The following is a 27828-nucleotide window of genomic DNA, read 5'->3' on the forward strand; positions in this document are numbered from 1 at the left end:
AAGAAATGTTTACTGTACACACACAAACAAACACACACACACACATGCAGACAATACATGTGGCGAGCTTACTGGCAGTGAGTTTTTCTTTGCAGACAAGTGTCCAGTGAGTGAAGTGCCAGCCCCCAAATGCAGCCTCTCATCACAGAGAGGACCTCAGTGGGAGATGGAGAGAAACTCCACACCAGCAGCTGGAAGCTAGATGACTGTTCCATGTGTTCATGTCTCACTGGAGATCCATAAAGCCTGACCGACACAGCCTGGGACCCATCCTGTGTGTGTGTGTGTGTGTGTGTGTGTGTGTGTGTGTGTGTGTTTGAAAGAGAGAGACAGACAGAGAGAGAAAGACAGAGCCAGAGAACCGACTGTATGTATTCATCACTTCCAGGCAAGTATTGTATTTCATCTACACCCTACTGGCAGAATACACTACATAACATTTTATATCATTTTTGTGGCCCCTGTCTCACTGCTAGTGGTCACATAAAAACAGTCTCTCTCTCGCTAGGAAGACATCTTTTTCTTATGCACATTTTGACTTGGAGTGACAGTGTTTACTCTCACCTCATTTTCTTGTGGAAATGATCAGGCTGGTACACTGCATCTCTTTCTCTCTTTTCTTCCTGGGACTCAGCTGTGGGCTTGGGATCATGGGACTATGTTTCCGTGACAACCAGATATCACCGCCGAATGCTGACACTAAAATAACAGACTGAATAATTTAGACAGATCCATTTTTAAACAGTATGTCAATTCACATCACTGGCCACAGACACCGTGCTTGGCACCCTGCTGAAAGGCCCACCCAGGCCGGGTGAAGGGTGGGATGCAGTGTCCAAGACTCATTTAACAACAGTCTGGCTGTTAGAGTTAGAAATATCCTGAAAAAACTGTGGAAATGAAAGTAGTTGTATAATCTAGGCCAATGTTCCCTCTTGAGATAAAAAAAACACTCAAAATGTTTAAAATTAATATTTGCATAATAAAAAATACATTGTGATACAGTAAAAACTGGTTCAGCAGCAGAATATGGAAAGACAGGAATGAAATCTACACAAATAACTGGTCAGCAGTGACAGTGTGGGACCCCAAGTCATAACATTTTGAACTGAAATGCTTGTTTGGTGTTTATGTCATGAGAGATGAGCCCAGAGCAGCCCAGTTTAATGACAGCAGCACATGGTTCCACGATCAAAGTTCAAAAGAAATCATCCATCAGGGATAATTTTCATGTCTGATTTTCTCATTTTAAAAAAGACCACAGAAATTAGCATTGATGACTGACCATTTATCAGCATGAAGCATTAGTGCAATATGATAATAAGAACTAATTAATTGAGATAGATTTGTAATGCACGTTATATCAAGAAGTAAAATATGGGCCAGATGAAAGTTTAACAGCTAGGTCAACAGCAGATTTAGCAAAGAAACTTCAGTTTTATTTCATGTATTTTTTATAAAACAGGCATAATTTGCATATTTTTATGTTGTTTCACACCACGTATTATTAAATGTTATCATTTATTCCAGCTGAAATGACAAGCTAACTGACAGCACACACTCCCTCCTTTCGTTTCCCTCAGGTTTCTTAAAAGCTGCTAAATTTTAAGAGGATCTTTTCTATGTTTTATGACAAGCTCGGTGAAAAACATAAGCTTAGGGCTGCAGTTCATGTATCTGCACAAATAAAACAAGACACAAAGAAAAAACAGACCCATACATGTTCACATGTCACACACAGATCCAACTGATGGCTTATTCAGATGGAACCTCGGGCTGCGAATCAAATATTTGCACACATGATATATCCTGCTTTCCTCAAGGCCTGAGTGTTGAGAAATATTCAGACACCATTGTGTCTGCATGTGTTTTGTGTGTGTGTGTGTGTGTGTGTGTGTGTGTGTGTGTGTGTGTGTGTGTGTGTGTGTGTGTGTGTGTGGAGCTGCTCTCCTGTTATTTTACAAGCTCGTATTCACACCCACACACGCCCAATCACCAGAGGGCTAAACGGAATAACGGAGAAGGGGAGGTAAACGGCCTCGCAGGTGTCTCCCTACTCTGTCGCACTCACTTTGTCTCATTTAAATAGTGTCTCATTATCCTCTCTAACTTTCTCTTTAGTTCTGCTTTTATACAATTGTTGAGCACATTTTATGGAAATTGTTTTGAAATCATTAAAAAAAGATACATATCAGCAAAAGCAGAGCCATGTCTTGAAAGCAAGGGTTTACAAAATGTTCCTTTAAGCCTAAATATGTAGCTCTGTACAAATTCAAGGTTTAGCAAGAGTCAGACCCACACACAGGGTTTTATAGTTGTATTCAGAAAAAACACTGTTTAATATTTGATTCACGTTGCATCTGTGCAAAAAACCGCAGTAAGTGACAAACATTTCAGCCCCTGTAGACAGTCAATTCCTGGGCCCCTCTCTTGCTGATCCATAAAAACAAATAAAAATAAAATACAAGTCAGATGCATTTTCTAAACTTGTGTTGCGCCAAGTAAATACACAATAAATATTCTTCCTGAGGACAGAGCTACCCCAATAACGCACAATGCAAAGAGTCTTTATGCAATGCTATTGTCAATGTATGTCCATCACATCAACAAAAACTCAGTACAGTTTTTGTGCTATTAAGAGAACTTTACTGAAATTTGCAGTTTTAATTCTACATTTCTAATTCAGTGGAAGATCATAATTTACATAAAAATACCTTCCAGCTCTCTTTCTTCCTCCTTTTGTCCCCCTCACAATATTTTGAATTTGACCTTATTTCGTGTTCTGGGATTTTGGGAGAAGAATCCTCCTGATACACCCTGTCATCCCTTCACACACACACACACGCACACGCACACACACACACACACACACACCCTCCTCTCACCCCACCAACCTTCAGGCAGTGCACCTGGGTACAACTCTTAAACATGCACACACACAGATATACACACATACACAAATGTGTGTATAGACACATTCCCCAACACTTACATATGCACAACTCACAAGTACAGAAAACACACAAATGCACGCTCACACAGACACACAAACTATATGTGTCCAGTCTCCAACAGCCAATCAGATTGTGTTCCAAACCCAGTGTTTGGACAGATTGTAGCTCCTGACAGCTGTCATCAGGAGGTCTCCCATTAGGTCCTATAACAGCTACAACAGTATGACCACTTGGGAAATGACACACATACATACACAGAGTGTGAAAACCACTGAGAGACACACAGCAGGATTGATCTCCCTCAATGGTATTGATTAGCCTACCCCCAACTCAGATCAGAAGATACCAGCTGTGTCAAGCTATTTGCTTCCTGAAGCACTCTGTCTCCTGCACAGAAGATGAAAATAATGACGCTGCGAGCGTCTTCTCGCAGAGAAATTCTGCTGGCTGCAAAAGGGCAGGAAGTCCACAGGGAAACAGTTACCTCAGATGAAGGTCGCTCCAAGCCATTTGTTTTGACCTCTGCCCTGGTCCTACTGAATGTGTTTGTGTTTATTTGTGTATGTGTATGTGTGTGTGTGTGTGTGTGTGATATACTATGTATAACTACTCCTTGGGCTCATGTGGTTGGTATGTGAGTGTATGTGTTATGTGATCAGCTAGTCAGTAAGAACGCAACCAACTGTGTGTCTCATGTGTTAGTCTTTCTGTAACTTTGCATTTGGCATTTACACACTCACATACAAAGACACACAGTAAAACACTAAAATGCATAGCTGGGAGTAACATCAAGGGAATTCTATTTAAATTGTAGTTTCACAGTATTTTATTCTCCTAGAACAGGGCAGTTATTTTATATTATTAATAAAAGCATGAATACGTTTCTTTTCCAAAGCCACAAAGACCATATGATAATATCATGATGTAAGATTTACTAAGCTTAGCATAGTTTAATGAGCTGCTCTATTTGAGTTGTCACTTCCAGATACTCCCTATTTTTATTACTATTCTGTCTGTGTTTTGAAACAAAATATCAGAAACTATCTATCTGAAACTTTTTGTTTTCTTTAAAATCCAAATCAATCCAAAGGTTTGTGACACTGCAGCTGAAATCAGGATAAAATAAGACTAGATTGTCCTACAGAGTGAATTATGAAGACTCAAATCCAGTGGTATTCCTGTTCAAAACCAAAATTACTATTAGTATTATTTCCTCATGAAAATACTTGCATCACTGCTAAAACAGTTGTGAATTATACCACTAGTTGGGGGGAAAAGCAGTTGTTGGAGCTGAGTGTGATGAGGAGCTCCAACTGTTGTTGCTGATTACTGTCAGTGTTGCAGATTTTAGAGTCTTGCATTCAGTTATGACATAAAAAAACTAAACAGCATCCTCTCTGACAGATGAGCAAAACTTAAAAAAAACAGAATGGTGAAAAATATGAGTTAGTAAAGTATGTATAATAAACTACTCACTGGCAAAACCACATTACTAAGTAAAGTGTTGCAATTGTAATTTGATCAGTTTTTTCAGTAACAAGTAGTATATGGGATTACAATTTGAAATACATCAATTGCATTGTTCAAAGTTGGAGGGTGTGCGAACAGCGCTATTTCACTGTGGGGATGGGACTTCTGTTGTAGCCATGGCTAACGTAAGGCTAAATCTTAATGGTCAGTAAATACCTCCAAAATGTAGGCTGGCTGTTAAACCATAGTGACTTTTTTCTGTTTCTACATGTGTTACAGAAGCTGTGACCTGTGGTTGTGGATGACTCAGAGTTGTTGTTGTTGTTGCACCTTTGATGGAACTGGGTTGACTAATGAAAGTAATGTAATGTAACAAATTACTTTTGCTTTTGAGTAATTAGTAAAGTAATGCAATTACTTTTTCAAAAGACAATATGCGGCGAGTAATTTATTACATACATTTGTCATTACACATTTACATTTGTCAAGTAACTTGCTAAATACTGCTCTCCCCCCTTATTCACAACAGGATCAGTTTTGAGTTCTTGAAAACAAAAATGTTCCCTGTAAAATATTCATTTTACTGAAATACTTTAAATAGCCCCATGTGTAGAAACTTAAAAACTGGCAAATATTCTGCAGGACAGTAAGAACTTCTCTGAAGGTCCAGCTCCTGCGAACCAGCTTCAGTTTGGGATTAACTGCACATAAACACATGCATTTCAGAAGGGAGTATGTAGAGTAAATCACATGGTCACCTGTGGCCTTGCAAGAAAGTGTGTCTATTAGGTGAGCATACATGACAATCTGGAAACCAATTTCTCCTTGGAAAGAAAGAAATATGACAAACATGAACAACATCAACGTGATTCTTCGAGTGTCTTTGAATAGTTTGATGTTTTATTGTTGTGTGATGCTTGAAGTACTATTTGGTAGAAATTTTGGTGGTTTTTATGTACAGGTGAGGCTTCCTGCCTGGCACCTCAGTTCTTCAAACATCCCCCTGATCTGACAGACTGCTGTTTAGATTCGAGACAGCCGTCCATCTCCCTCCTCTCCAACTTAAAATGTCTGTCTTTGGCTCTGTGGTCTCTCCTACTCCCCTCCCTTTTTTCCCCTCTTTGCCCTCTCTGTATTTTTGACAAGCTGGCACACTCAAAGGGCATTGTCAAAACGTCAAACTTTATAAAATATAGATATAGAAAGAGATGTACAAAGGCTGAGGAAAACGGAAAAGAAGATGAATGGGAGAAATGTGAGAGTGTAAAAAAAAAGGAAGACAGAGTGAGAGAGTGAGAAAAGGGATATGAGCTCTCTGTGGTAAAAGACAATAAAGTGTGAAAGGTTTTTCCTTTGTTTGATGTCCTCCCCTGAGGGGCTCTGTGACAGAGACCGCTGCAGAGCCCCAGTTAAAAGAGGAAAAATGACAGGAGCCATTTCTCTCTTTTTCTCTCTATGGCCCTTCAGGATGAGGATTGTCTGTGTTTGTGAGTGTGTGTGTGTGTCAGAGACTGAGAGAGAGAAAGAGGGAGCGTATGAGACAGAAAGAGAAAGCAAGAGACAGGGAGAGAGAGCCCTTGGGGTCTAATAAATCAGGCCTGCATTGACTGGGAGGTTTCTGGAGGATCTCGTGTGGGAAGACAGGTGTCCATAGCATTCTGGGGCAGAGGTTATGGTCAGACACATCAGTCATTTCACAAAACACACACACACATGCAGAGACACATGTAGGGCTGAAATCACCCAGAGACAAAACCCATTTCCTCCTATTGTACCTCATTACCATGTCACAGCCCTCTGCTTCATATTTGGTTTCATTTTAAATGTGAAATACTGCTGTGATCAAATAATGAGAGCGAACGGCAACGCAAGCCGCTTTTGTAAACAGTTTACCATTGATTATTCCGCTGCTTATTGTGTTTCACTGTGTTTTCCTTTCAGTTTATAAAAAAGCAAGGCTGGCACCTTAGCGCACAGCAGCGGTGGCTCCTCGGCTACATTAGCATAATGATAATTCACAGGCTGGAGTTATGGAAATGAAATAAAATATTGTTCTTTTATTCTGCAGCACGCAGCAGTACTCCGCTAAGACATCCAGTTATTATACATGACAAATATGAATTAAAGTCAAGAGTTTGAGCTGGAAGGAAGGTCTGTGAGCGTGGAAGGAATCGCACCTTTCACGCCGCCTCTCTGCTGTCTGTGTGTGAATGACAGTGTGTATGCAAGAGGTGTGTTTGTGTATGTGTATGTATATGTGAGACATGTGTGTTTGTGTAATTTGTATGTGTGTGCATGCCTCAGGGTTACAGTTAGGGGAATATTGCATGCCTCTTTTCTCTGTCCTCCTTTTCACCCTTACAGATGGAGAAAAATTAAACTCCTACATGCTGCACACACACACACACACACACACACACACACACACAACCACAAATACACACATGTACACACGTACACACGTGCAGACAGTCAAAGAGTGAAGGGTCCCGCAGAGTTCATAAGCTAGTGAATAACAAAAGCTCCACACTGGACTGGGCTGTCTGTCTGTTGTAAAAATGGCCTGTCTGTGACATGAATATGATTTTTGTTGTGCACATGCAGATGTGTGTGTGTGTGTGAGAGACAGAGAGAGAGAGAGTGAGTGTGCTCTATGGTAACTAGATGAATTATTCACTATTTACTGATGAGGATGCATTTAGGCTCCCAGGAGTGGTGCTCAGAAGCAGGCCTCACCTCTCTCCTCTTGCCCTCTTCGTCTTTATCGTTCTCTTCTGCTCCTTTCCTCTTTCCCACTCGCCCCTATCACACTTTCATCATCTCTCTGCATTACTGGAGCTGTTGGTTCTAACATCATGCCTTTGTGGGATAACAGCGCTGTTGCCTTTAGCTCCAAATCTCTGCCTGTCTGATCCTGCTGACCTAGTTGGGAAACAATGTTCTGATGGTAAAATCTCTGTTATGATGAGCACAGTAGTAACCCATTTGCATGTATTAAGTAGAGGGATGGGCTACGGCTCTTCCTCTTTGGGGCTGCCTTAGCTGAATTAGCATCACCTCACTGACTAGACTCAGACATACTGATATACCCACATACAAGTAAGCACAAATCAGTGGAAGCCAAGTTTAATCTTTATCTTACACACACACAGAAGTCGGTACACACAAATGCACACACACATATTCACATAGGCTAAAACACAGTTAATACACCCACTAATCAAGCTCCTATTACCAGGAGGAGGCTTTCACACATGGGGACCAAACTCCCTTCATCTAATTGGTCCGCTGAGAAAATCACTAAGCTGTTCACATCTGCAGGGATACATACACACATATATGCACGCACACACACACACACACACACATATACACACACACACATGCGTACACACACATGCAGTCACTCTTAGCCAATCAGTGCAGAGCTCCTTGGGCAATGTGCACAGTTCCATCCTTTCTTTTATCCATCCTTTATCCTCTGGTTCATCCCTTGCTTTCAGCTCTATCGGTCCCATTACCACAGCCAGGGACCCCAATCCCTGGAACAGAACCTCAACAGACACACACACACACACACACACACACACACACACACAAATACAGCGCACTTAACCACAACCCAGCTTCCACCGTAACAAAACCAAGGGTCCAAGCTTTTTTAGCCTATTGGTATCTTTCCTGTGTGTTTGTGGTGTTTTTGTATGTGTGTGTGTGTGTGTGCGTGTTTGGAGTTGGGTGGTTTCCCATCCGGAGCAGCCGTTGTGCTGCTTATTAAACAAAGCCTGTCTAAAGCTGTCTTAATCCTTTCCCATAGCTATCCCTGACTACACATATAGACACACACACACACAGATTTCCGCACAGTTGCTGAAGTCCAGCGCTCAGCAACACATTCTGTCCTCTGTCAACCCCAGCAGAGAGAGGGAGAAAGAGAGAGAGAGAGATGGAGGGAAAAGAAAACTTAGCTATGCACACATTCACACACACACACACACACACACACACAGAGTACATAGTATTCTTTAGGGTCTGGCAGCTAGTCGCCCATCTGGGACTGAAGATAACCCTCGCTACCCACTAGTGTACGCAGCAGTGTGCAGGGTGTGTGTGTGTGAGGCTGATTATATGTGCTTTAGAACCCCCTGCACCCCGTAGCACCAAACCAGCACCCAACACTCTTCATCATTTAATAAATAGAAGTTTTCTGAAGCATAAATTCATCTCAGTATGAAGGTAAAAGAAACCTGCAGAGTTCTCTTGGCTTTATTTCAAAAATAATATGGACAAATAACAGTGCTGATAGACGGGGGTGGATGAAGAACTGCCTTTGGACTCACAACACAAGGGGGAGTCCATCAAATAGTCGACTTCAGCTCATTTCAGCAGCAGTGTAACAGTTTTAAGGGATTGGCCTAGAGGAAATCTTGGCTGGTGAGGCAAACACTGAAATTACTTTACTAATCTTTGTGAACTGAACTGAAAGTCAGGCAGTCTAAAACAGTGAAATATATACGAAATAGGATACAAGAATACTGTACTGCTCAATAAGCAAGATGCTTTCTAGCCTATTAAGCCAGACAAGTTGTGCAGGTTGATCAAACTGTGAAATGCATCATAGAGTTCCCTCATAGAGTGTAGATGATCACTGATTCTACGATCTATCATTCAGTAAAAAAATGTTTAGGAGCTACAGATAAAACCAAAATATTGCAAAACAATAGCCTTGGATGATGCCCAAGTCATTATCAACACCAAGCTGCACAGCAGTGACTCCAAGTTTGATCTGTGCTCTGGGCTCTCCCTATAGTTCAAACTGCTGAATCCAACAGGAAAAGCGTAACATCATGGTCAACTCCAATCAAAAGTTATGATTTCAGTGTGTTACAGGTTCATTACATCTCAGCTGTGCCCCATTGCTGCCTTGGATCAGCTTCAACAGAAGCTGCAACAGACCCATCCAGTTCTGCCTTATCAGTATATGAAAGGTGTCAGACTTATGAGGCCTTATTGTTTCAAAGGCAGGTGAAAGGAGATAGACACTAAAAGTCTCCCAGTGCAGGAAATTAATACACAGTTCTGTATGTGTCTATTTTATCAGTATTAACAATATATCATTACCAAGTCAGTTTACAGGCCATATAGCATAATAAAGCAATTTGTATCTTAAGATAACCGTAAAAATTATATTGGTATTAGATTATAAATGGCTGCATTTTAGTAACTTGACATACCCTGGGGGCAAGTATGCCTGAGAAGACAAGCTCTGGGAAATTCAAGTCTGTGAAACTGGTAAGCTTTCTTCCTGGTTGACTGTTGTTGAAAAGTGAAAAATTGAAATCTCACATAAAGTACAGAGACTGGATGAATTTGTGGGTAATTCAGTCACAAATTCCTGAAGGGACTGACTCAATAGACAGTAATAACAAGCGACACATGAGTAACCACATACGGAGGATTTTGGTCTTCACACCTTTAAAATTTAACCACTAAGTTCATGAAGCGGCTATACCAAAACTATTTTATCTATTTCACAAATTCACTTGCTAACGTTAGTTTTTTTTTTTTTTTTGCTTTTTTGTTTAACAATGCTCGTTCAACTGTTTTACAGAAACAAGAATCTTTATTTTGATTTTATTCATATTGTTTCACCTTGACAGAGTGGAGAGTCTGTGGACTGCCTGACGCCTGATAAGCAAGTCATATCTGACGTTACATATAACCTTATTTACTTTACTGGTGTGTGTGTGTGTGTGTGTGTGTGTGTGTGTGTGTGTATACGTCTGCAAATGCATGTGTGTAATGAGGCTTGTGTGTTTGTGGCTGTTCACTCACTAAATGTGTGAATGAGACTGGAAGTGTGTCCACATTTCTGTTTGTCCACAGCTGTTTGCTGTGATATTTCCAGCTCTGGTTTGTGTGAGCACAGCGCACTGTGACTTTGGTGATAATTGAAGCACATATACCCACCCCCATGGATGTGTGTGTCTGTGAGTGTGTTTGTGTGTGTGTGTGTGTGTGTGTGTGTGTGTGTGTGCGTGCTAAGGCACATTGACCAATAGAGATAATTACCTAAAAATGTGTCTGCACTCTGAAGTCATCACTTATGGAGATTACATCCCCGGACTAGTTTCATGAATTAATACACATACACATACACACCCTCTCTCTCTCTCTCTCTCTCACACACACACACACATGCACACACACACACTAGAGCAGGGGTGATTTGACAAGGGCTGGGGCTGTTTGAAGAGCCGCTTCAGACACAAGCATCCCAAATAATTTCAATGCATCTCAATGAAGAGTTGACGCAGCTGTCAAAAACACATACACACATATTACACACTCTCACACTCAGAGCTGTCTCTTCAATAAGTGTGCATTATGTGTGTGACCGAGAAGAGCATGGCCACAAGCACCTCTTTGTTTCAAGACAAAGAGCAGGTCAAAAACATCATTAGTCTGAGGCTGCAGGACACACACACCCACACTGTTTTCCAGATGCTAATACTATTGCCAGTAGGGGTTCTGGGCCCCAGTGAGACTCCGAGGCAATCACTGAACACACAGTAGGAAGAACATCACTTCACTCTCACACACATGCGCACACATAGCAGCAACATTTTTTCCCAAAAGAAGGATATTGAATTTTTATAAAAGTGGCAAAATAAAAAGCCGAAGCAAGGTGAGATGTGGAGTGGAGAAAAAGAAAGAGAGAGAAAAATTGTGTACACATCTATTGTCCAGCTTGTACAAAGCCACAAAAGGGAGCTCTCTCAGTAACCTTGTCCTTGTGAGTCAAGGCATAAATCACTGTAAATTGTGTTTGTTCACACTAATCCAACCCATGGTGTGGCATGAAACAGTGCAGTCAGCAACTATGTGCACATAACCTCTCAAACACACACACACACACACACATACACACTCACATGGTAACCTGACCTGTGTCCTCTCTAAACTCCTCTGAACTTACATCAGCTTCACGTAAAGCTCTGACATCAGCTTTTAGAGTCCAGAATATCTAATGAAACCACTTTTGTGTCTGGTTAAAAACATTTAATAGAGTTAGAATATTTGCTCTTCTGCCTCAGCTGTTATTGATGTGATGCACTTGCAGCATCACCACATTGCAGCCAGTAAAAAGACTCACACGCACTGATTAAACTCTCCTCTCTCACACTTTTCTTTATTCTGTCTTTCCCTCTCTCTGCATGACTGCATGGTGTAATCCCAGTCAGGTAAGAGGAATGTTCCAGTGTTGTTCGGGTGTCTGAGCCTGTATACACACACACACACACCGCACATGGAAAGCAAAGGACAGCAGCTCCTGCACATGCACACAAAGCGAGGTTGTGCTACTATAAGTACCGCAGAGCAGAGCGTCAGGGCCGAGTGGAAAACCACAGGAGAGGGGTGATGACAAAGAGATGTTACACCTCTCCGTTCCTCCTCCTCCGACTCACCTCCCTTCCCCCATCGTTCATTCCCAGGCATCAAGGTCGGACTGTTTTACAAATGAAGCACTGCTCCACCCCCTCTTCCATCCACTCTACAACACACACACACACACACACAGCGGATGAACGCCCGCTGCTGTAACTCACTTCTTGCTGTGACATCATTAATACGACATACTGTCCACAGTGACATCATTAATAAGAGCCGGGGTGCTGACTCTTCCTTAATGGCTCTCTAAATATGACAGGTCTGACATATTGTCCATGTGGTGTTCCTGTGCGTGTGTGTGTGTGTCTAGCAGAGAGGCCTGTGCATACACTGGTGCCTGATTTACACTGCAGGCTGCTGTTTGCAGGGTGGAAGCAAATGTCAGCAAGAGCAGGCTCCCTGTCTTTTTTAAGCAATTAGGGAAACAGTTTCTGTCCCACCCTGCGACACATCCTCACAAACCTAGACACAAACACAGACAGAAGAAGCACACACACACACACACACACACACACACACACACACAGACACACACACACTCCTAGTTTCCTGGTTGAGGGCCTACACTGAGCAGAAGATGGATTCTGAATAATTAGGGAGATAATTGCCGAGGCAGGGGGAGAAAGAGAAGATCAATGGCTGATCTTAAAACGAGTTTATGTGTGTTCTTGTGTGTGTGGGGAGGGGTGGAAGTGGGAGGGCAAATATATGTGTCGACTATCTATATGTTTAGTTTAGGTGTTGCTGTTTTAGGTAGAAATGTCAAGAAGAAGCCAGCACAACCTTGCATTGTTAAAACAATCCGACTTAGTTATATCATAAAATGTAGCACAAACACTACGACAGTGCCCTACATAAGAATATATATAAATAGAATAAATATATGGCAGTAAAAATGATAGTTAGTGATGGGGGTGACACTGAAGTAAAAATTTGTTTTGAAGTAGTGTGTACATAAAAGGCAATGCTACAATGGAAGAGTGTTTCATCCTGTGTCTTTGTTCAGTGTGACATCAGTAGAAACAGACTTCTCTGTCTTTGTTTGGCAGAGGGGAGAGATGGAATAAAAAAAACATAGAGATGCAGGTGGGGGGAGAGTGTGGCAGGTCAGACTGCACCTGCTAAGCAACGGATATATTGTCATGGCAAGGCTTCTTCCCCTTGTTCTGTCTGACACACACACACATCTCTGATAAAAGCTTGATCAGAGCCTCCTGCATCCTCTTAAACTTCTTCCAAATCCTTGTCTAGCTCACACTCCCACTGTGCTCCTTCTGCGCTCCTCCTCTCCCCTCCTTCCTCCCTTCTTCTCCCTCAGACAAAGGTGAGCACACGTCAGACTGACAATCAGACTGGAGCTCAGAGCATGCATATAATTAACACACAACCATACACGCACAGACACTGACATACATGATGAGTTGCCTACAGCTCCCATGGCAGCCAAACAATGAGCCTCACTGACATTCATCTCCATCATATTTATCTGCTGGCAGACTAGAAAAACGCGGTGGCCCCTGTTATCTGAGCTCTTTTCTTCTCATTTTCTCTGTTCCATGCATTTACATTTCAGTCCGTTAGCATACGGTCCTATTCACAGTCCCTGATTTTAGAATCATTAATTTAGTATCTAGGCTACCAACAAAGGCAAACAACTGGGACAGCATCACTGTTATCACTATTAATAGAAGTTCCTCTGCAGTGCATATTGTTAAGGGTTATTATAATATGTGGAGCAGACACAGAGAGGAAGAGCCAAATGATGGAGGAAGAGAGGAAGGGATAAGAGATATATTAGACAGAGGGGGCAGCTGTGGGTGCAATGCTGTACCAGATAGGCAGTGGCAGGTCGAAGCCTGGACTCATCAGATGCATCTCCATATGAAAGGAGCTCTGTGCCACTCTAAACACTGTATGCATTTGTAATACAGCTCAAACATAGAACTGGGAATTCATCCACCACTACATGTGAGTGTGTGTGTGTGTGTGTGTGTGTGTGTTTAAGCAGGTGTTCAGAGGACAAATAGTAATGAACCAGAATTCAACTAGTCCTGTCCCCACCTGGCACACAACATATCCACCAACACAAATACCATCCCCGAAAAGGACGGGTCATTTTTTGAGTATCCATTGAGCCATGTCAGGCGAATAACAAAGGAAACAGAGCTGTGATAACTAGGTGTCCCCCCCTCTAATTACAGCTAAAAGAGAAAATCTCCTGCAGCGCAGGCCTGTCTGTCTTTGTGTCTCCCTGCCTGTCAGTCGATCCATGATCTCAGACTGGAATGGTGCAGCTTACAGTAAAGCTGGCAACTGACTGACAGCTTAAGTCAAAAAACATGAAATATGTTATGTTTCGGCACCTCCCAACAGACGACACCCTGGGGAAGGATAGTTAACTTTAATGGTTTGTTTAGTTTGGAGACGTGTATGTGTGTGCATGTGTGTGCGTGCACCTGTGTGTGTTCATTTTGAAGTGTGGGGGCATTGAAATTGCAATGGGGCTGTGTGGGCTGATGACTTCACGCACAGTTAATTGGCCAACTTGGTTATTTCCGTGCAACACTAACTTCCATAGGCAGACCTGGATCTACCACACAGACACACACACATATACAGAAACACACACCTGCTAAAAACTAAATCTAAACACAAACAGGTAGCTTCCATGAGTATGTGTGTACTGTAGAAAAAAAGTATGCTTTTGTTGTGTGTAATTAAAAATTTTGGAAAGAAACACTACAATGTAATCGTCAGGTGTTTAAATGACAAGAAACCCCACTTTCTAGCCTAAAAAACACTACAGAAAATGACATGAGTATACAACCACCACAGCCAAATAGCTCCCTTCTAGCTTCAAAAGGTGTTTTATGGATACAAGCATCCTGCTGGGGAACTTTATTCGTTCAGCTCCAAGGCATGTAGCACATTTACTTTTCAGAAACATTTTGACCATTAGCAGTAGCACTAGCAGTTTCACTGGAAACTCTATCAGATGTGATGGGGACATAGCTTTTTCTGCGGAGTAATATAACGTGCATGGATGATGTGCACATAAAGCAAGAAAAAATGGAAACCACACACAGTGACAGAAATGAGAAATAACACCATTATGCTTTCTCTGCAAAACACAGAGGGCCATAATGGAATAATCTGCTAAACACATTAACTAAACATTATACTGTCACAAGGTGGTTGATATGCTATTAACTACTACCACTATTACTGAACTATAGGGCAGTGTGCTCATCAGTAGGGGTTCTGCTGCTGCAGACGTAAAGGTCCTCAAGGATTTATACACACACACAAACACACACACACACACACACACACACACACTGTACAGTTAATTAGCTGGTTGTGTTTTTGCCTTTTTCTGCCCATAAACAGATCTGTCAGAGCAACAGAACACAACAGACTGGTAAATCCAGTTATCCACAGAGGAAATGACCTGGACCAGGCCATCTGTGAGTGAAGTGTATGTAAGAGCATGTGTGTGTGTGTGTGTGTGTGTGTGTGTGTGTGTGTGTGTTTTAGAGAGAGCAGAATGGGGTGGGTATAAAGCAAAAGGGAGAGAGTTTGCCACTGATGCTCATGTGTTATTCATGAGAGCGCAGAGAATTTGTGGAATAAAAGCTCTTTCAAACATTAAGCAAAAGAGAGGACAGCAAAGTAAGGAAGAGTATGGAAAAAAGCAGTGAGGCTGAAAGTATGACTTCATTTGGCTTTTTGCTGTTTTATCTCTCTCCCTCCATCTTCTTCCCTCTCTTTTGTTTCCATTCTGAGGCTGTCAGATGGAAGACAGCGATGTAAGGGACTGAAAGAGTCCCAGACAACCAGGGGAAGAGGAGAGAGGCAGGGGAAGAAAGGGAAGCAGACAGGGGGAGAATTTGAGGAGAGGAAGGGAAAGAAGAGGATGTAAACTGGGGTTGGAGAAAAGATCGAGGTGATAGGAGAGGACTGAAGGAGTAAAGAGGAGGCTCAGGGAGGCAGATGGGCTAAACGAGGACAGTGTAATGTTCCAGCTGCCACATCTCAGTATGAAAGCAGAGCAGGAAAAACATGTCGCCGTTGTCTCTCTGATTCACTGAGAGACAGTCTGACTGACTGACATTTGAAAAGGAAACTGACACCAAATTGGCTCTATTAGCCTTTGGGAAGGCTTACAAATAGAGATAAAACAAACAATTACACAATGTTGTACAAACCCAATGCATCTTAATATGCAAATGCAATGAAAAATACTATAAAACTAATAAAACAAGACTGAAGACTGAATGTGTTAATTGCACCCACACTGATAGAGCAGTGGGGACTGATGCATGTTGCTACCTGTGCACTAATTAGAAAACTACTGGCCCTATTTTTTATGCAACATGGAGGAATGATGCAGCATTTCAAAAATGTTTTGCTTATTTCAAAGCTTATCTTGTCCCTTTTTGAGCTGCTGTAATAAAACTGTGTAATTAATTAAATTCCCATTAGATTACAGCAATTAATTTTTTCTCCCCCAAAATGGAATTTTTAATTGCAGTGATTGGTCCCAAGTGGTTGCTGCAGGGCATATGTTCGTGACAAATGTTTCTCCACATATGAAAACACTGGTAAATGCAAGCAAATGTACAATTACTGTCAAACACCAATAAGGCCAAATAACGTCCTAATGCAACTTTCATTCAAGGGGAACCGATTTTACACATTAAAGTCTTTTTACAGGGGAGTACTACTGCATGTGTGAAACAAAGTTGTATAAAGCTTTTTGTGGTTCCAGATAGAGCTGTGTGAAATCTGATAATTGCCTCAAATGATGTTGGGTCTTCAGCAGTTGGGTCTGAAGACTGAGTTTGAAAATGAAACAAATCTGGGGGTGTGGAGTTAGAAAGAAGTGAGCTTACCAGACCTTTGTAACCCACTCCTCATCTCTGCTTGAGGCTAGTGTCTCGAGGCTACATAAGCCGCTATGAGCATGACACACCTGAATCTCCGACCGAACTGTCAGCAGTCAAGTTGCATTAGGAATTTTGACAAGGAAGAAGAATGAGTGGAAGAAAATCTCTGGTTCTGCTGCATTGATTTTTTTCCTTTTTTTAAAAAAAACTGTCCATCATGCATCTGACAATTTATAGGAGTGCAATGCTAAATTGGTGGTGTGTTCTTTCAAGAAATCCTTCAAATAACAACACAATTTAAACAAATATCATCTCAAAGGCACCTCACCGCCTTTTTAATCACCAAAATAGAAGAACTAGTGTCTGTAACAGTGAATGAGGGAACCTGTTTGCACAACGGAGGCAAATAAAACTGTTCTGCTTCGGGCTGCGTGGACCATTTTTCCATCTCACTACTACCAACATACTGAGTGCACTAAACCTGCGTCTGGAGCGCAGCGAGAGTGTGTCTGTGAGGTCAGTCCCATAAAAGTGCACCAGCAGGTGCCTGCTACAGTACATCACACAGAATTATGCACTCAATCATACACACAGACACACACACACAAATACACATAACGCACATGCATGGTTGAGCTGATACATCCAGGCGTCTGACTCCAGAGCTTATAGCTTCTAAGTGCTGCTTGTTTCCTTAAATCACCTCTGACGGAGAAAGACAGAGACATTGAGACTTCACTCTTATTTCCCCCTTTGCTCCCTTGAGCATGTGACAATTCTGATCAAATAAGGTGTTGTGTTAAACATAAGGAGCAACCATAACAGATATTTACATCATTCATAAAACCACAGAGGCAGGACGGATGAATGTAGGAGCTCCAGACTCACCCTCTCCAGATGTCTGTCTGATTAAGATAATACACTGTTATGCTGCTTGGTTCTGCCAGGGGGGTCTGGCGAGGACTTTACTACAAGCCCTCTGATTGGCTGGCCTCTGGGTGACCCGGTGCTGCTGGGAGTCTTGAGATGTCAGACACGATTCTGAGGAGAGCTGCACGTGTAGTACCATGATGCTCTGAGGTTACAGGAACAGTGTCTGGATTGGTGGTTGTAGGAGAGACTTTTGCACTCTTTTACAGAAGGGCAAAAAAGTGGGTCAAGTGCCTGGCTGTCATTGTTGGGGAGGAAAGTGTGTCATTGTAACCTACTACTCCTCCCTCTATCTCCTAAACCAGCTGGAAGGCCTGCTCACAGTCCGGCATAACCTCACCTACATTTAAAAGACGTAAACATGCCCACTAATCAAAGCATTTATCAGACATCTTCAACAAAATAAAAGTTACGACATCAAGTTGAACATTATATTTTGAACTTGTTCGTGAAAGGCAGCCAGAGCTCCAGCTGACTGTTTTGTTTCAAATGCTCAGGAAGCCTTTAAGTGCCTCAGCTGAAATCAGTAAATCAGAGGAGATACATATATCTGACAACACAGACACAAATGTCAAATAAGAGGAGGTGGAAGTGAAAAACGTAAATATGTCTTACAAACATTATTAGTGCCAATACAATAGTCTTGGTCATATTTTATAACAGATTAGGAAGAGCAATGTGATGTGTGTGGGTGTGCATGAATAATGGAAAAAGCAGGTCATGTGGCTGTTGGACAGAGCAGGCAAGAAGGACCTTCATCCCCACGCACATAATCAGGAAAACAGATATCGGTTGTATTGATGTCACTGATCCAAAATACATGAGTAATAAAGGAAAGATGTGGGAGAAGTGGTTGAAATGCAATATGTAAGCCTCTTCGCTAAAGCCCTAATGCTTCTCTGTTTATCTACTTCTAAAACCAGATCTACAATCTAAAACTATAAAAAAAGTACTAATTTTAGGTCTGTTTGCCAATTATTGTATCACTCTATTGTACCTGCTATTCTTAGACAGGTAGATCTTTGAAAAAAAAAGAGATTCAATGAGTGATTATGGCAGCATCAGCAGCAACAGCAGTTTTCTGGAATAAATATAGGGAGAAATGGGTATTTAGTATAATTACTGATGACCAACATGACTGACAAAGAAAAATCCTGACATTCCAAACATAAAGAAACTGAAAATGAGAAAAAACTCACTGCAGCATTTTTGATAACAAAATGTATTGATCTCTAGGAAGTGCAATGCAAAAACAACTCAGCAAGGACCACTTATCACCACAAAACATGGTCTGCCATTTCAATGCTGAGTTATGGATCATGTGACTGTGCTGCCACAGTGAACATTGTTGTTTGGTTCTGGAATTGCAGCATTGTGAATGACAGATATTCTGACAGGGCTGAAAAACTATTATGAGAATTACTGACTACAGGGAACTCAACTAACATCTTTTTTGAAGCATAATATTAAGTAAACAGCCAGTTTCTCCATCAATTTACAGGTAGACATCTCTATCTATACATCAGTCCGTCCACCTGACATTCATCCATCCATACGTCCACATAAACATTCATAGAACCCGTCCAGGCAGTGAGCTTTTCTCCCCTGGGAGAGGCTCAGCTGCCTCCTGGAGCCCTCAGACATGTTTTAATGGTGAGCCTGAACTATATAGGCTCCTCTGGCTCTCCTGAGATGCACACACACACTCACATCAAACACTGCATAAAATTGTATGAATATCAGCAGCGGTGACCTAACCAATGGCTCTGCCACATTTCTATTCTCCTAGCCTCCCCCTTTCTCTTAATATTTACACCCCATTTCTTTATTCAAATATTAATTTCTACTTCCACATAACACCTCTTTGTTGTTCCTTTTCATCGAAGTCCCTGTAAACACTGGTTATTTCTCTCTCTGTAGCATCCATTTTCGTCTTTTTCTTGTCCCTTATCTCTCTGCCTCCCAGCCTGTCCCTCCTTCTGGCTTTTCCTTTTTCTTCCTATTCTTCAACACCATCCCTCTCTGCTTTATACCCCTTTTTCCTTTTTTTTCTCATGTGTGTGACAGAAAGAGACAGACTCAGAGAGATAGGAAAAAGTTAACTGTGATCAGCACAGATGGAAGGACACCTGCTCTGTAATGGTGTTTTCAGATGCTCCCTTTCTCTCTTTCATGCCCTCATGCAAGCGCACAGACACACACATACACACAGTTACTTCAGAGAAGCAAACCTGGGCACAACATGAAGGACCATCCTCCTCCTCCCATGGTGCAATGGAGGCAGAGTGACGGATGGGATGGGGAGAAATGGGAGAGAGATAAAACGACAATATGGAGCCATGGAGGCAGGTCCAAAGGGAGGGAAGGGGGAGTCACACACAGAGAAAGTGGGGGACAGACAGGGAGTGGTTCACACATTTGGCGAGTGAAACTAGCTGTGATAAATCCAGCAGAGTGGCCTTATCTGTGTTCACTTGTGTGTTTGCATGTGGTGAGTGTGGTCCTGTGAGGCTGAGAGGGAGCAGGTCTGTACAGCTACAGGGCAGACAGAGAGATATATATTTAGGCCAAGAGGCACTCACAGTCCACTTCAGAAGTTGGACCTGAACCTGAGCTGTGATCAGATTCTTTCAGTGCTGTGTTTGAGGTCCAGCATATATTTAAATTTAAAAACAATCACAGAAAAGACTCCACATTGTTCTATGAGGAAAGATGAAAGGTGTCAAACATGCAATCTTGAATTTGATGCAGCTAAGAGCATTTTATTAAATCTTTGGCTAATAAGGAACAGACCAAAACCCAGCTGACCACATACTGGAGGCTGATGATCGCCATCAGACTCTAACACACATCAAAGTGTTTGACATTTTGTAGAGATAATATAGAGGGAATAGTGAGGCCTTGGACTGTGCTCACCTGAACACAATCACAAGTAAGACAAATGCAAACTGGCCTTCTTTTTACAGGTTATTAACATGAAATGCGCTTATTCGCTTTCTTGTCAAGAGTTTGATAAGAAAATCGATACTCCGTTCAATATGAAGCTGGAGCCAGGAGACAGTTAGCTTAGCATAACATCTGCTAACAGGTAGCTTCTGTCCAAAGGGAACAAAATCCACCTACTGTCACTTCCGAAGTTCACTTATTAACATGTTGTATCTCGTTTGTTTAATCTGTACACAAATTAAAGTGTAAAAAAGACAAATTGCAAGGGGTTATGTCTAGGAGTATTTCTTGGAGCATCCGTTGGTTGCCAAGGAGTCACTGCCCCTGCAAAGAAATAGTCCCACACATAACCCTCCGTAAAACCGTTGTACACTTGTCTACAAACGACAAGTTGCGGATTGTACGGATTAAACAAATGGCAGATTTTGTTACCTTTTGGACAGAGCTATGCTATCTGTTTCCCCCCTGTTTCCAGTCTTTATGCTAAGCTAAACTAAGCTACCTGGCAGCGGTCTATAGCCTAATAACAGGCCCCACAACCTCACAACAGACAGATATAAGTGTGGTATCAATCTTCTCATTTAACTCTCGGCAAGAAAGCAAATAAGCGTACTTCCCAAAATGTCAAATTATTGCAACTATTGAAGCACTTATTCTGAACGTGTGACACTAAGCAGACTCCATAGACCTAAATGCCTGTAGGCCATTGCAGACCTACTTTAATGTGCATAAGAATATTGCTTAGTGCTTTTTAGAAGTAGAAATTTGGTACCAACAAGTTAATAATTAAAGTTTGCATTTACTTCAAGTGGAGAAAATATGAGGGCTTCAATCCTCAATGAAAATGAGGAGGACTCAGAGGAGGAGGCACAGTGACTTTTCAAACAACACCTTAGTTCTCAGAAGAGACAGGGCAGTACAGCCCAGCAGGCAAACACACTGCAAAGCCCGTTACCAGTAGTTCAAACAAGGTTCCTGACACCATGCATGTCAATGAGAAGAGGCTGAAGCCCAACACACACAAATACAGAGACACGCGCTGAAAACACACACGCAGATAGAGCAAATAAACAAGAACACACACACACAAAGAAAATCTAGTAACTTACAGAAATACCCACAATTACATGCACACATCTAATTTCATTCACTTATGAGTAGATTCACTATAACATAGCCTACAGGTGTCATTAACATTTCAAACATGGAAAATTATGCAACCACCCTGACACGCTGTGGGGGCAAGCAGCTCTGCTCATTTAACACACTCCTCCAGCTGCTCAGACAGAACCGTTTTCTCATCTGTCAGTGTTCCACGGCTTTACGATAACAAACATCTTGTCAGCATTGTGCACTCTCACATTTACATTAACACACATGCAGACATCCAGCGGAGTGAGACTGACAAAAAATAGCACAGTTAATGCAGCTAAGGACAACCAGTTTCAGAAGAAAAAAAACCCACACACACATCGACTACTCACACATGAAAGATAGTATCAATGAACATTTTCTGCTTCCATCATCTTTCCTGACCCTCTTGGATAAACTGTCCAGCCTTGTGCCCATCAAAACCAATCTGCTCTTATTTTATTTCATCCCAATCTATTATTTTGCTTGGGTGAACTGACCATAGTGTGTGTGTGTGTGTCTTTATGTGTTTATGTGTGTGTGTGTGTGTGTGTGTGTGTGTGTGTGTGTGTGTGTGTGTGTGTCCATCACACCCGGTGGAGGTCTATGTGCAGGGCCTCAGAATATGAGGTAATCAATCACATCATACTGCCTTAGATTAGAACCACATCGATCTGGTCTCAGCCCTGACAAACAGCCTGACCTAGAATACATCCACCTGGACAGGGCACACACACACACACACACACACACACACACACACACACAGCAGCTCTTCTTTCGCTGCATTTCTACCACTCCATGTAGCACCCCCTCCCGGGCATGTACACCACCACATACACACATACCAGGAATATTTACTGAGAACCGCAGTCTCACACAGAGCAGTCCCTGTACAGTAAACATCCAAGGTGGGATGATTTTCCCCGTGGGTGGCTGTTCATTTGTATGCACCTTTCACTGTCCATCACCTCCGCTGCCTACATCCACGAAAGCAAACACTCACTGCCACAGTTTTATGTTCTCGTCATTCTCAGACTTGGGAATGTCATACATATGTCTACTTGTATGTGTGCGTGTGTGTGTGTGTGTGTGTGTGTGTGTGTGTGTCTTCTCTCTACAAGCACTCATTTAATTTATTAATGCTGTGTATCGTCCCAGTCAATGGTCAGTGGTGGGATGAAGGTCCTTGCCTGAGGGGAGAGAGAGCAAATGAAAAATGCTCTGAGATATGCAGCGTTCACAAAATCATTAAGTCTTAGCTCAGGCCTGTGTGTGTGTGTGTGTGTGTGTGTGTGCGTGCGTGTGTGTGTATTGTGCTTAACAAGTAATCATTAGCACTAGATATGCAGTGAGGTTGTCAGAGTGTTATCCAGGTATTGTTTGAAGATCTCTAGCTGTCTACCCTGTAGTGCAGATTGAAGAAAATCAAAGCCCTGAACATCTAAAGTATGTGTGTATATAAGCGTGTGTGTGTGCAAGCGCAGGTGACAAGCTTTCTCCCACCATTCCACTACATAGCAGAGACCAAAATATATGCTCCAGTAAAACCACTGTCAGGGGGTTGAAACTTTTCCACCACCTGAGTTTTATAATGTGAAACATACAGCAGAGTACAATTAATTTTAATTTTTGATTCAATCTTTGCATCTAAGTAAGACGAACTGCTGGAAATGTATTTGAAATTGAATAAATATCTACATCATAGACTGGGTAAAGTGACACAGCAATTTAACCATAGCTAACATGCACATTGAATTTCAAACACTTAATTAGACAGTATTTATTGTCATGTAGGTTTCCCTGACTGCTCTGCAAAACTGCTAGGCAGGCAATGAGTCAGCCACCTTCTAAGGAGAGGACAAGTTTTTGAGAAGAGTTCAACATTTTGAGAAATATGCTTATTCATTTTCTTGTCCAGAGATAGATGATACCACTCTTATTACAGTACATTAAGTCTGCTACAGCCAGCAGCCGGTTAACTTAGTTTAGCACAAAGACAAAGAAACAGGGGGGAAACAGCTAGGTAACAAAATCCACCTACAAGCACCTCTAAAGCTCACTATTTAACAAGTTATGTCTCGTTTGTTTAATCTGTACAAACTAATGTAAAAACGTCAAGTTGGAAAGTAATGTGTCAGTCATGTCAAGTTATGTCATTTCTGTTTTGATTTTCATAACGGAGCTCATACCTGATGTGTCCTGGTGAGCAACAGCTGAACAGTATGAGACCTACAGAGACAGCTGAGTGGACGAGTGACCAGTGACGTTCTTCTGGAGGTGGGAGGACTGACCAGTGAGAGAGCAGGACTGATTGGAGGTGATTTACGTTCCTGACATCTTTAACCAAATTACCCGGCATCCCTTGCGATGTGATTACTGTGATGCACAGTCTTGATGCTTGTGTGTAAATTGTGTGTGTGTGTTATTTCACTTCTGCCAAGGCAACAGCTCATGCAGAACTAGAAGAGGGATTTGGACACAACAAGTGAGATTCAAAACTACCAGACAGGAAAAAAAACATCTGTTTTTCAGATTTTGTGTGATAGTCTGATATCTGCTATCTCTGGCAGTTATCACAGTTACCATGCCCACTGACCTGCAGGCGAGGCTTAGACAACATGTTCAGGGTTTTATGAAGTAATCTCATTGATTGCCAGCCAAGACGGCTGTCAGGACATCCAAAAGATTTTCCCAGAATTCGTTTGAATTTATGGAATCTAACAAGCTTGTGTTTATATTTTCTACAAATGCAAAACAACTTCACACAAAATGCCTTCCTTTCAGCAATCTGAAGCCTAATACATATTGATTTACACTAGCTGTAATAGGAAAATACAATAAAACTGTCTGTGCTGACATCCATTTGATTAGCTGACTCCCTGGTGACTACTAGTGTCATTTTCCCAAAGACTAAAGCAGTGGCCTAAAGATTTTGAAATGAGCTGAGGGAAGCGTTCCCTAATATGCAAGCAAATCACATCAAGTCACCTGACCAATTCAATTAAAGACATAAATATAGCAGGTACAATATGTAGTGCTTTTTTGTGGTTCATTGTGAGATGTCTCTACTAAGACCAGCACAGTTTCTATTAGAGCTAACAGGCTCATCTGACTGGAAGCCTGCATGATCCATCAGTTCATTTCAGCCACACTGCTCTCTCAGCCCTGCTCTTAAAGACAGATAGGGGGAGACCGTCTCATTTCACGCTTGCAGGAGTTAATGCTATTAAACTGGACACACAGATAAACTCAAATGTGCACACATTCAAACTCACATATACACACACATGTGCACGCGCACACAAGATGTAGCTGCTATCTGATGGCCTGAACAACGGCAACCTCTGAGATAAAGAGCAGCTTTCCTGTTCCAGTGATACACAGCCATGTTCAGCCTCTAAATGATGTGTGTGTGACTGTGTGTGGGGGTGGTTGTACCTTTGTGTGTGAGTACACATTTGCACCTGCGCTGTGACTGATGCAGGACCAATCCCTCAGTGATCCCATTACAACGGTCTGACAAGCGAGGGTTTGTGTGTGTGTGTGTCAGTGTTAGTGTGTGTGCGTGTGTTTGTGATGGAGAGGATCATCTGAGAACTGCTGTTAGTTAGCAGCATTCTCTATCACTGTGGCATGTCATTATCTGGCTAGGGTCTATGTTACATCACTCATACATGCACATACACACATGCACATAGACGTGCGATCACAAACACACACACACAAACACAGATATTTTTGTGAGGACACTCCATTGACCGAATCGGTTCCTTATTCCTCATCACTACATACAGTACGTAACCTTAAAGGAAGAGTTTGTCATTTTGGGAAATACCCTTATTTGCTTTCTTCCTGAGAGTTAGAAGAGAAGATTGATATGACTCCTTGGAGTTGGAGCAAAGAGATGGTTAGCTTAGCTTAGCATAAAGACAAGAGTAAATGAAACAAGAGTAAACAGCTACCCTGGATCTGTCCAAAGGTTAAAAAAAAGAAATGGAAAAACTTCAATCTATGGTTTTAGGAGTAGTTGTGTGCTGGGACAGTGACTTCCTGGAATCTCCTCACTGTGATGAAAAGACTCAAAGTCACTGCACTCGGCCAAGAAATATTTCTAGCACATAACTCCCCGTAAAACCATTCATCTTAAACACAAACCTAATCAAAAACCTAAAGCTACTTAAAGATGTGAGGACTAGCCACACTGCAACACATATACTGTAAGAGCTAAAACTTCAGAAAGAGAGAACTATTTGGCTAGTTGAGGCAATTGGTCTTTTGTGTGTGTGTGTATGTGTGTGTGTACCTGTCTCTTAAGCTGTATCAGCTGGGCTTGGAACAGGTTATGCCTTGCCTCCTCATATTTCTCCTCAGGCCCCTCGTTTACTCGTTTACTTGCAGCTTGTACAGGCACCTGAGAGCAGATTATTGTTTAGGAGACTTGCAGCAGAACAGGCAGAGTAAGTAGATCTCCTCTCCTCTGCTCTAATCTAATCAAATTTGATGTTTCCAAACACACAGCAGCTGGCTAAAGGCACAGCGATGATACTGTAGGAACAAAGCCCACGCTTGTTGTTGGAGACTTACCTAAGCTTCTCCAATTCCTGCCTCAATTTAGCATTCTCTCCCTGAAGCTTTACGCTGGAAAACAACAAGAAAGCAATTTAACGGCCTGATGCTGTGTGTGCTTAGGTGTGTATGTGCATTACCCTCAAAATGGTTCATGTCTGTTTGTGGAGCAGACATCCTCTGTGGGCTGATTGGGGCAAGTTTCCCATGATCCCACGTTCACTCTGCAGCAACACAGAAAAAGATATTCAAACACCAAGAGATGCTACTGACATAAACAACCCTTTAAAAATATCTTGGCCCTCTGAAAATATTACTCCATCTTTTTACAAACGTGCATTACATGTTCAAATTTGTACAAAAGTAAACACTACAACAGCAACACAGCATGACTATTACCCTGACATTGGAGGTTAGATGAGTTTTCTCTGTTGCCTAATTTGTGTGATCATCCTGTAAAATACATATTATTTTATACACATGTTATGTGTTTGTAAAATAGCTACACAGATGTTGGGGGTCAATGTAGGATTGGGTGGTGGTAGATATGCTACCACTTTTAAGCTTTCATGCATTATTAAAACATCATATGTAATTCTTTCTTCATGTCAGAAATAATAGGGGGAAGGGCTGATAGCTTTGATACACTATGTGTACATCAAATGTAGAGATCACTTCACTTTAGTCAGTACTGCAAAGGTCCTTTCATCACTTTGACCTATCCAGCTCTCACTTTCATCTTACGCTAACGAGGGGCTTATTAATTTCTAATCAAAGGATCCTGATTTACTGCAGGTCCATTGACAGTATTCAGCCCTCTATACACAGAAAGTGGATGGGGTCGTCACATTTTAAACAATACATCTAAAGACCAGTGCACACACATGACTGCTCACATAAACACACAAGGTGAATCTGTCACAGAACACTGCGGCCACTTTTTAATCAGATGTATTAAATTCTATACAGCCAGAGATGAGGGAGGAAAAGATGGAATGGTATGAAGACTGAAAAGAGAGCTGCTTTGTGTTGAAGCATGGTAAAAAGTTCCCTCACACACATCTGGAAAGAAGACACTATCTCACTGTGTGTTTGTGAGTGTGTATATTTGCGTCTGTGCTCGTGTGCACGCGCACGCAGGAATGGCCGTTCCGCCACGTTCCAGATAATTCCACACACAGGCGGGTCCACACTCTCCCTCTATACTCCCGGCCCAGCTCGATTAACACACCATTGGTCACTCTGGTCTGTGCTTGTGTGTAACTATCCAGACTCAGTGAAACAGACAACTGTGCCTGTCTGTCATAGGCTGTTTAACAAGAGATTCTGCCTCGAGAATCTCAATCTGCAGATGCTGAGAGCCAGTAGAGCAAACCACAAGTTTTATCAGTAAAAAACACATTCAGTCTATCAGCCGAATCAATCATATCTCTTGTAGCTAGACTCTAAACTATTAAAACATCATATAAAAGTAGTCATGCTGTTGT

General features: G+C 41.9%; 1 long non-coding RNA gene across 1 annotated transcript; it reads right to left on the reverse strand.

Moving 5' to 3' along the window:
• Positions 1–534: 534 nt before the first annotated feature.
• LOC122876435 lies at positions 535–26475 on the reverse strand. The gene is made up of 3 exons (XR_006378070.1): positions 26360–26475; positions 26079–26186; positions 535–699 (listed from the first exon to the last, which is right to left on the reverse strand). It is a non-coding gene; the product is annotated as an uncharacterized LOC122876435 (long non-coding RNA).
• Between the last annotated feature and the right edge of the window lie 1353 nt (positions 26476–27828).

Source organism: Siniperca chuatsi, linkage group LG5 (genome assembly GCF_020085105.1).
Source record: "Siniperca chuatsi isolate FFG_IHB_CAS linkage group LG5, ASM2008510v1, whole genome shotgun sequence".
Taxonomy (NCBI): Eukaryota; Metazoa; Chordata; class Actinopteri; order Centrarchiformes; family Sinipercidae; genus Siniperca; species Siniperca chuatsi.